This window comes from Cervus elaphus, chromosome 20 (assembly GCF_910594005.1).
Source record: "Cervus elaphus chromosome 20, mCerEla1.1, whole genome shotgun sequence".
Lineage (NCBI taxonomy): Eukaryota > Metazoa > Chordata > Mammalia > Artiodactyla > Cervidae > Cervus > Cervus elaphus.
This window is the reverse complement of record NC_057834.1, coordinates 139,213,648-139,224,237: the sequence shown is the minus strand read 5'-3', so window position 1 is coordinate 139,224,237 and position 10,590 is coordinate 139,213,648. Positions and strand designations below refer to the sequence as shown.

At 62.3% G+C, this 10,590-nt stretch overlaps 1 long non-coding RNA gene across 1 annotated transcript; it reads right to left on the bottom strand.

Moving 5' to 3' along the window:
• Positions 1-5,311: 5,311 nt before the first annotated feature.
• On the bottom strand, positions 5,312-7,291 carry LOC122678169. Its single transcript, XR_006336014.1, has 3 exons — positions 7,164-7,291; positions 5,760-5,948; positions 5,312-5,642 (listed from the first exon to the last, which is right to left on the bottom strand). It is a non-coding gene; the product is annotated as an uncharacterized LOC122678169 (long non-coding RNA).
• Positions 7,292-10,590: the final 3,299 nt, after the last annotated feature.

The following is a 10,590-nucleotide window of genomic DNA, read 5'->3' as shown; positions in this document are numbered from 1 at the left end:
CCTGATGCTGGGAGGGATTGGGGGCAGGAGGAGAAGGGGACGACAGAGGATGAGATGGCTGGATGGCATCACTGACACAATGGACATGAGTTTGAGTAAGCTCCAGGAGTTGGTGATGGACAGGGAGGCCTGGCGTGCTGCAGTCCATGGGGTTGGAAAGAGCCGGACACGACTGAGCGACTGAACGGAACTGCAGTGAGTGGCCTGAGCTAGAGGGCCTGGCAGGAGACCCTCCGGATGCAAGTGGAGGGGCTGCCCGCCTGGCCCTCCGGCCTGAGGCCTCACGGGGCCCGCGGAGCAGCCCCTGGGGGCTCCGTGACGGGGCTGGCCTGGCTTGGCCCTCGGAGAACCGGCGTCTTGCCCCAGCTCCTCGCCGCCCCACGGGAGCACTGGCCCTGCGCCCTGAGCCTCCCGACCCCGCCTGCGCTGGGCCCCAGGCGGTGCCAGGCCCCCGCCCGCGGTGCCCCTCAAGGCGGCAGCTCTGTGCGCGTTTCTGTGTTCCTGCCTGGCGTGGAAGAGACTCAGACGCGGCTCCAGACAGAAGGCAGAGAGGAAAGCCAGCAGCTTGCCGGGGGCAGGCCTGCTGTTTCGGGGTGTTCACTGCTGCTCCTCCGCCCTGCCCCGCGTCCTTCCCTCCGCCCCTGTGGGTGACTGGGGACCAGCGCAGCTCAGAGGCCCCTCTCTCAGCCTCGGTGGACAGGGCCCAGGACGCACGCAGGGCCGGCCGGTCACGCCCTGATTTTAGCTGCTCAGAGGGAGCTGGGGCTTCAGGGAGTGAACGTGGACAGCGGGGCTGGAATCCTCCAAGTGGTTCAAGATGCCAGGAGGCTTAGGGAGGGACGCGGGCGGCATTTCCTGTGCTCGCTTTGAAGACGTGGGAACAAAGGCGGGACCGTGGGCGTGGGTGGAGGGGCCCAGGCCTGTCTGGCCTCTGAGCCTGGATGGGCAGGGCTGGAGGGGTGCTGGGGGCCTGCAGGGGGCCCCAGACAGGACCCCGCCCCCTCCCGGCAGGCTGGGGACCCTGCTGCAGTGACCACCGCCCTCGGGGCGCCCTCCTGGGGCTGTGGGGTGGACGTTGACTTCCCAGACCTTCCAGCTGTGCCCAGGTCTCCCCTGGAGCCTGTCAGTTACTGCAGCTGCCCTCCCCCCTGCCCCAGGGAGGGCGCTGACCCCAGGTCACGTGCTGAACCCTCCGCGGGCGCCTGATCAGGCACTTTCCCAGCTGCCTGGGGCGGGGAGGGGCTGCCAGGAGAGGGGCCCCCGGAAGTCCTTCCAGCAGCTGCTCTCTTTCTGGCCAGTTCCGCAAACCCTCCTCATGCTGGGCGCTGTTAGCGTCACACACATGGCCGCGTCTTCTCTGAGCTGTTGAGGTCACTCAGGTGGGGTCCGTCCCCGTGGGACCCTGGCCTGGGAGCTCACTCGGCAGGAAGGTGCCATTGAAAGTAGAGACGTGCTTGGGCAGGCGGGGGGTGGGGGGGGTGGTCACCGAGCCCCACGCAGGCGGGTGTGATCTCACTACGGGGGGATGGCCCTGGCCCCTCGCACCCTCACCCTCTCTCTACAGGCCTCTCCCCATGAAGGTGGGAAAGGCCACGTCGCAGCTCCTTGGCAGGGCGAGGTCCTCAGGGCGTACGGCCTCAGCCCCTCTCCCCTTGGTCGCTGGCTGGGGCTGGGGCGAGGGCAGAAGTCGAACAGGGAGCAGAGAGAAGAGGAAAAGTCGATTTCCTAACGACGTCTGTCCACCAGCCGGTGCTCCCGCCCCCGCCTGCCTGCAGGAAGTCGGGCCTCCTGGGGCCGGGCCCTGAGCCTCCGCACTCTGCCAGCCCTGCTTCTAGAAGGAGCGAGGGCAGAGCTGCAGAGTGGTGCTGCCCGCCTGGGCCGGGCCGTGTGTCCTGGGGTGCTGGGACCCACTCCCCTCTCCCCTGAGGCCCCGTGGTCTGCTGGGTGAGCCGTGAGCCCACGCTCAGCTCTGGAGGGTGTGCGGCCGCAGGGCGGTTTGGGGTGGAACCAAGGTGGCCAGGAGAGCCCTAACTCGCCCGGGTCAGAGGGAAGCCAGACCTCGTCTCCCCTGGACACTTGAGTCCAGGATTCCCTTCCAAGGCCCTCTTGTGTAACCAGGCTCAGAGGTCCACCTCTGGGGCCGCGGGTGATGAGGCTGAGGTCTGGAGGCGGCCGGGAGCTTTTGTGTCCTTTCCAGGGACACAGCTCAGCACCTGTACCTCATACCCTTGGGGTGAGACGCAGCTATTCTCTGGCATTCTCCTGCCCCGCCCACAGTGGCCAAGCCCCTCGGGTGGAAGTGGGCAGTGGGTGGCTCGGGGCCCGGGCCGGGGAGGAGCCTCCTCCAAGGAGACCACCCGCTCCTTGGGAGGGGCTGCCCGCTGAGCCCCCAGCAGCCTCGGGTGGGAGCCCCGGGGCCTGGTTGAGGTGCAGGGTGTGTCCTTTCCCCCTCGTGCAGCCCCGGTCCTGCAGGGGCATCTGGGCAGCGCACGCAATGTCCACGGAGGCCTCAGCGGCCTGCTGCAGGGTCACCGTCTCAGGGACACAGCTGGCTGCGTGCCCCCAGGGTGCTGGGCTGGTGGGCTCCCTGGGCTGTGTGCACACCCCCTGTCACCTTTGTGAGTGGGGGACATGATTCCATCAGCGAGCTGCCCAGGCCACTCTGCATGTCCCCAAGGTGGTGCTGAATGTAGGAGACCCAGGACCCGTGTTGGGGCCCCTAGCCCATCACCCCTGTCACCGAGGCTGCAGAAGCTAGTGTTGGTGGGGAGACGCGAGACCCCCTGCCTCAGCGGATCTGTGGTTGCTCAGCGCGGATTCTAAAATAAACCAGAAAGTCTGTAGTCCCAGCGCTCATCACACGTCCAGCGTAGACCCCACTGGCCTTCAGATGAGGTGCGGGAGGGTGTCGGGGGGCCTCTTCCCTCGAAGGACTAGCCTCGCCCCGGGGAGCCCCCTTCCATCACACCGCTGGCTTGGGTCTCCTTTGAGCTTGGTTTGTTCCCTAAACTGGAGGGGAGACGGTGCTTTCTCAATTGACATCTCGGGCTCTGCCATCTAAGTTTCCAACCCACTAAGCTGCTCAAGACTAAACGTCTGGATAAAGTACATTCCACCTACAGGACAGCAGCTTCAGAGATTTGGGACCAAACGCTATATGTCTTGGACTTTTTATGTGGCAATTTCTCATTGTGGCGACGCTGCCAAGGGGGTATTTGTGGCGACTAGGCCCTGTGGCCTCACCAGGGGAAGACCACGGCCAAGGACTGGACACCCCGCGGCCCTCCCTGGGGTGGCCGCAGTGAGACAGACGTTTCAGGAAGCCCCCTGATGCCCAGGCTTGTCTCAGACACTAAGAAGCGGGTCTCACTGCTGGCGTTGTTCCCGTGCCGTGGCTCCCTCCTCCTGCATTCCGAGCCCTGGCGGGCTGGCGGGGTAGGATGGTGGGGGGCTGGCTCACCCCGCCCAGCACCCCTGCAGCTGAGTCAGTCCCCAGAGACAATCCAGCATAGCCCCGCCCCAGGCCCCCACCCAAAGCCCTCACACAGCTCACCGAGGTCAGACCGAGTCCGAAATGTGAGGGATGTCTCCTGGACCCCAATGGTGTTGGGCCGCTCTGGGCAGGTCTCCCACACCCAACTCTTTGGGCCTTGATCTTATAAGATGAGCCTGTCTACTCTCCACGCTCCTGCTTTTGCAGGAATGCAACTGGGGGACTGGGAGGCTCCGATGGGCACCCCCAAGGAAGCGGGGGGCGGGGTGGGGTGGGCTCTGTGTCCCTGAAGAGCAGGCTGCTTGTTCCTAAGCCTTCTGCCTGGCCACATGGAGGCCTCTGTAGCCCTGCTGTCTGCAGCCAGCAGGCAGCCAGGCCTGACCTCTGGGACACGCTCGGGGACCCTTCTCCTGGGCAACCCTAATTGGAAAAGACCCTGGTGCTGGGAAAGATTGAGGGCAGGAGAAGAAGGGGACCACAGAGGATGAGATGGTTGGATAGCATCATTAACTCAACACACATGAGTTTGAGCAAACTCTGGGAGATGGTGAAGGACAGGGCAGCCTGGCATGCTGCAGTCCATGGGGTCACAAAGAGTCTGACACGACTGAGCAACTGAACAGCCACAGTTCCCGGGCCCACCCTTTCTCCACGGCCTCTAGGACAGCCTGATGCTGGGGAACCCTGGCCATCAACACCTCTCCATGGTGGCTGCCGGAATTTCTCCCAGATGCTCTCAGGGGAGCCAGACTCCCTGGGATTCCAGAGGCGCCCCCTCGCGTGCAGCCTCAGCTCCTGCCTTCTGTAGGCCTGGTCATCTCTGCTCCCTGCTCAGTCCCCAGATGGCCCTGCCACAGGCCCTCCACTCTGCAGCCTGACAGGTCCTCCCCGGGTGCAGTGGGGCCTGGGTCACCCTCGGGATGGAGCCCAGCGTTGACCCTTCATATTCCAGGCCAGGGCCACCTGACCTCCTGGCCATCCCCCGCCCCAGCTGGAGGCTTTGCAGGCCACTCAGGGCCCCTAAGGGTCCTGCCTTCCTGCTGCCTGGGTCTGGTGAGCACCCACGGTCCTCCTGGGTGGCCTGGTGGCTGGGCGGGCCTCTGGACGCCTTGCTCAGGGCTGAACTGGCAAGTCACGGCTCTGACATCCATGCGAGAGGGCTGGGGGCATCGGCCCCTCTGCCCGCCTCGTTTCCCCGTGTGTGCGTCCAGGAGGCTGGCACCCTGTTTTGCGAGATGCTGTCTGGGGTGGACGGCGCTGGCCCTGCCGGGTTTGGTCTGTGGAAGGCCTGCAGCTCTGGCCACCTTTGGGCGTGTCTTCCGTCCGAGAGGACCCTCCTGCAGGCTGGGTGAGAGGCTGTGAAGGGGAGGGCCCACCTTCCACGGGAGGAACAGGTGCTCCTGACCTGGCAGGGCCTACGCCCGCCCCCTCTCTCCCTGAGCCTGAGAAAGCCTCCTCTTGTGTGTTCAGAGTGGGCACAGTGCCCGGGCTCCCGGCGGCCGCAGAGGGTCCTGGTGGGCGGCGTGTCAGGAGCTGCTTCTCAGGGCTCTGGCTCTGGGCCGCCCCCTCCCGCCCCCTGCCGGGCGGGAGCATGGGGGCTGCCTCGGCCACAGGCCTCCGGACAGGCTTTCTCCAGTGGACACGACTTCTGGGGCCCCTTCCAACCCTGAGGATCTGGGGGGTGGGGACGCGCTGACTCGGCAGTTGACGATGACTCAGGAGCCGAGAGGTTTATAATTCAGCCGTCTGCGATCGCATGCCTCTACTGTTTTAAAGTTCGGTGATTCATCAGTCTTGAAATGCCTTGGTAGATATTAAGGCTCCTTTATTCACAATATTCAGATACGATTGAAACATGAATGTTCTGATTGAAATGCCAAGATTATGTTTATCTGTGATTTTAAGTTGTTTGGCTGTTCTAGGATAACAGAGCTGCAGAGAAGTCTTAGTTTAATTGTTAGAAGTCCTGTGTGAATGCTTACCACGTGTGTGCATGGTTTATATCTGTTGTGTGTGTGTGTTCAGTCACTTCAGTCATGTCCAACTCTTGCGACCCCATGGCCTGTAGCCCGCCAGGCTCCTCTGTCCATGGGATTTTCCAGGCAAGAACACTGGGATGGGTTGCCATTTCCTTCTCCAGGGTTTATATCTGTTGTAGAAGAATGCAAAAGAGTAGTAGTTCAGTGATTAGGAGCCAAGGTTTTTAGTGTAAAAGACAAGAGACATGGTAGAAGAGAAGAAGTTGGTTAAAATCCTGACTGTAGACCTGAGTTGTGTCCAGATGAATTCATCCTTATTTTTTCCTCAAACACATGTGTTTCCCAGCTCACCACCCAGAAAAGGCAGGAAGCCGAGACAGCTGGCGGCCTGAGCACACGTGCCCACACGTGGGTCTGGACAGCACCGCACGGACGGGAACCCCCAGGGATTTTTGGTGAGATGGCCGTGTCCAGGTCTGGAACAGGGAAAGCATTTGCCCTGTTGTTTTAATAGCAGCTTCCTTGAGAACTGATTCACTCGCCATGTAACTCACCCACATACAGAGTGCAATTCAGTGGCTTTTACATGTGTTCACCCTGTTGTGCAACGTTCACCACCATCCAATTCCTGAGCACCTCCATCACCCCCAGAAGGAGCGCCCATGCCGGGGGGGCGGCCCCTCCCCGCCGCCCCTCCCCGCCCCGTCCACCACCCCTCTGCTGTCCGTCTCTGCACGCCTGCTGTCCTGGACGTTTTGTGTTGACCTGGCCTTTGTGGCTGAGTTTCCAAGGCTTCCCCTGAGTTTCCAAAGATCTTCCAAGAGCTCCTCTGTTGCCCCTGCCTCCAGGACTGGGGTCTCCTTCCTGCCCCCTGTCCCCAGGCTGGACTCGTCTCCCGCAGCCTGTAGTTGGCTGCCCGGCATCATCGTGCTCCTGTGCCTCCCCCCGGGAGGGACCCCTGCGGGCACCCCGAGGCCCTCCGACCCCAGTCCTCTCCACCCCTGTTGCCACCTGCTTCTCCAGGCCTGCCGTGGCCCAAGGGCTGGGGGAGGGCTGACAGGTGTCCCCTGGGCCGGCCTGGCCCCTTGAGCCTTCCCAGCCGGGCCGTGCTCACAGGCTGGCCTAGCCCTGTCCTCTCACAGCAGGACACGTGTGCGGGTTGGAGCCAGGCCATTGCGGAACCCACGTGGGGCCTGGCCGGGTGTGCAGCTGAGGGCCTGCCCCCGAGGGCGCCCAGGGCCGGTGCAGGAGGGGCCGGGGTGGGGCTGAGGCTGGTGGTGGGTGTGAAGCAGGCTGTGGGGTCCTGTGGGAATCCCCCCATCATCTCCTGCCCTCGGGTGAGCACACACCATCTCCTGTCCTCAGGTGAGCACCCCCCACCTCCTGTCCTCGAGTGAGCACCCCCCATCTCCTGTCCTTGAGTGAGCTCCCAACCCCCCATCTCCTGTCCTCAAGTGGGCACCCACCCCCCCATCTCCTGTCCTCGAGTGAACCCCTGGGTGGGCCTGACCCTGGGCCTGCTGCAAGCTGTGTCCTGAGCCCTGAGGACCAGGTGCCCCGCCAGACCTGGTCCTGCACCTGTCGAGGGCTGGGCCCCATGGTGGGGCCAGAGCACAGGAGCAGAGGCCTCCCAGGCCCAGAGACCCCAAGGCCCACCCGGGACCACTGGCCCAGGGGACCCCAAGGCTCACCTGGGACCACTGGCCCAGGAGACTCCAAGGCTCACCCGGGACCACCAGCAGGCAGCCTGCGGGGGGCACGGTGCCGGGGGGAGGCCGCCAGACGCAGGTGCTGGCTGTGTCCAGCAGGGCTCTGCATGCTGCTCCGCACAGGGGCGGCCTGCAGGGACCCCACGGCCGCCAGCCTGACCCAGGAGCTGGGCCTGCACTTCAGCCCCTCCTTCACTTCCCCTGGAGACCCGGGTGAGTGCCGCGCTCTGACGGCAGGCCCAGGGCGGCCGTGCTCTGACGGCAGGCCCAGGGCGGCCGGACAGGCTCCACCCTCAGGGACCCACGGTGAGCCGAGAGATCCGGACAGGAAAGAGGAGGGAAGGGACAGTGAGACAGCGCGTCCAGGGCAGCCTGCCGGGGCCGAGTGTCCAGGCTGGGACGCAGAGGCCGTCTCCGGGGTGGTGGGCGCTCCTGGCGGCCTTTGGGGCTCCTTTATGACTCCCGCTGACGAGTCCCGCTCCTGGCCTCCAAGTGTCTCTGCGACACCACTGACCCAGCAGCCCTGTGCTCCCAGGCCCGGCAGTGAGCATGTGATTTCCGGAGGTGGGGTGGGGGCAGCACTGGGGGCTTGAGTCTGAGCTGAGAGGACAGGGAGGAAGCCAGATGTGGCCGGGGGCCTCCCTTTCCTGATGGCAGGCGGGGGCTGGCCGTGAGCAGGGCCGGACAGTGGCCGGCAGGCTGGGGGTGTCCGAGGCTGACCCACTGCAGGCCAGAGGCTGGGGCTGGCCTCCGGGGTGCCTGGCCGGTGGCGGGGGTGAGAGGCTGTGAAGGACGTGGCCCCCAGGGCAGCCTGGCTGTGCTGTGCCCGTCTATGCCCTCCACCCGCACCTCCGCCCCCTCGGCTGGCCGCTCTGCTTTGGCTCAGGTGCCCTCGGCCCCACTCACCCCACTTGGGGCTGGCCCTTGGGCCCGTCTAGCACAGGATCTCCTAAAATTGGCTGCAGGCTGCATGGAGGATGCTCTGATCTTGAGTAGTGTTCCCCCATCTGGTTCATCAGAGCATGGAGCCGAAAGAAGGCTTCATCCTTGGATGGCAAGGTTTGTGTTCCAGAGCTGACTTCCCGGCGGGGAGGGACTGAGTGGTAAAGCAAAAACGGCGTGTGAAAAGTCTCCCAAGCCTTTCCACTCCCCTGTCTGAGAACCTGGTGAAGACAATCCGGTAATCGCAGGATGCAGACTCGCAGCTCCTGTTGGGCTCCTCCAGCGGGCCTGGCGGAGCCGTCTCTACTGGCTGCTCGTCGTTTCTGGGCTCAGCGGTTGCTGTCTTTGCTGCGGACCGCAGCGGCGTCTGCGGCGAGCAGATTATCCCTGAACTTCAAACGCTGCACATGCATTTTCATGAAAGGTTTTTTAGTAAGCTTTTCCCTGAAGAATAACATGCATGCAGACAAGGTCACAGATTATCAACATGCAATCTGATGCATTTGAGAAGTGAGCACACCCACAGAACCGCCCCCGGACGAAGGCACCGAACAGACTCCCACGAGCCCTTGGTGCCCCTTCCTTCTCCTGACCGCCCCCCCCCCAACAAAGGCTACCACTTTCTGACTTCCGTCACCATCGGTGGGTTTTGTCTGGGTTTGTATTTTATGTAAGTGAATTCATACAGTGCCAGCTCTCTTGTGTGTGGTTTCTTTTGCTCCAGTCATATTTGTGAAGTTCCTCCATGTTATGACAGGCAGAAGTCTATCCTTTCTTTATTTCTGTCCCACTGGATGACTATATAATTGTTTGAAAGTATTTCTCTGCAGTATTGTCAGTGGATGATTATGTTGAGAGTTTAGGGCCACGGTGAATGCCCTTGCTGTGCCTCTGTGCCAGCGTCCTGTTGAGAACATATGCAAGCATTTCTGGGAAAGGAATCACCGGGACACAGCATTTCCAACTTTGGAAAATACCATCAAACAGTTTTCTAAATTATAGCACCAATTCACACTTCAGGCAAAGCATGTGAGCACTCCCCTTGCTCAGCATCATGAGAACCTTTTAGTCTGAGCCATTCTGGCGATCATCGTGGTTTAAATTTGCATTTCCATGATGACTAAGGGTACGCAGCACTTTTCTCCACGTGTTTATTTGCTGCTCTGTGAGTGCCTTTTCGAGTCTTTTGCCCATTTTAAAAATGAGCTGTCCCTGCACACAGATGTTTATAGCAGATTTATTCATAATTGCCAAGACTGAAAGCAACCAAGATGTCCTTCAGTGCTGGGTAAATAAACCCAGGACACATCGAGACAGTGGAATATTACTCAGCACTAAAAGGAAATGAGCCTTCAAGCTGTGAAAAGACACGGAGGAGGCCTGAATGCATGTGCCTGAGTGAGAGGAGAAGCCAGCTTGGAAAGGCTCCCTGTGGGCTTTTTCCATCTCGATGGCATATTCTGGAAAGGCGCAACTGTGGAGACAGTAGGAAGAGCCGTGGTTGTCGGGGGCTGGGGGCGGAGAGGCAGGGCTGGGTGGTGCTCAGGGATGTTGGGGTGAGCGGACTTGGTGCGAGGCTGTCATGGTGGAGAGCCTGTGCTCTGGCCTTCGAGGAGGGCTGAGCACCCCAGGAGAGGCGGCCAGGTGGCAGCCTCGTGCCCTGCAGCTCTGGTGCCTGGCGTGGTAACTGAGACAATGCAATCATGAGGCATGAGTCTCTCTGCACTCCTGTGGGCAGAGTGGCCTGGACCGTGTGTGTCCAGGGCCCCTGCCCCGGCTGCAGAGAGGACTCCCTTCGCCTCCTGTGTGGGCGGCTGGTCGAGCTCTCGGGTGCCCAGCGTCACCCCTCTGCGCCTGGAACTGTCTCCCTGCCTTTCCTGACATCGCTGTCCCCCCTGGATTGGCTGCAAGCTGGGTCAGCGTCCGGGAGGTGGGGAGGGGGGCAGCCGAGGACCTGGCATCCAGAGGGTGCTTCCCAAGAGGATGTGCGCTTCTGAGCCCTGGCCACACCCTGTGGACACGTCACTCAGACACCCACGTCTTCTCGCTCCTGAGCAGAAGCCAGGCCAGGTGGGAGCTGCAGCGCCAAGGCCCTCCCGAGGGCACACCGCTCGCCAGGCGCTCGCGGGTAAAAACCCAACAGCCCTTGTCTGTGTGATGGTCTCCCTCCTCAAGGCCCACCCCCGCAGGTGACCCCTCCCCGCTGCACCAGGCTCGGCCCTGTCCAGCATCACCGCTGCTTGGCGGTGTCCTAGGGGGCGGACCGCGCCCTCCCACTTGGCACCAGACCCCAAATGTCTGGGCAGCGCTGACTGACTGAAAAGGGAAGGAAGGGTCCCCAGATCCCCAAGAAGACAAGGCACAGGGTGGAGGAAGGTGTTTGTAGCATATATAACAGAGGGGGCTTTGGGTCCAGAATATGTAAAGAGCACTCACCAAGCAATCACACAACAGCAGGCAACAGGCC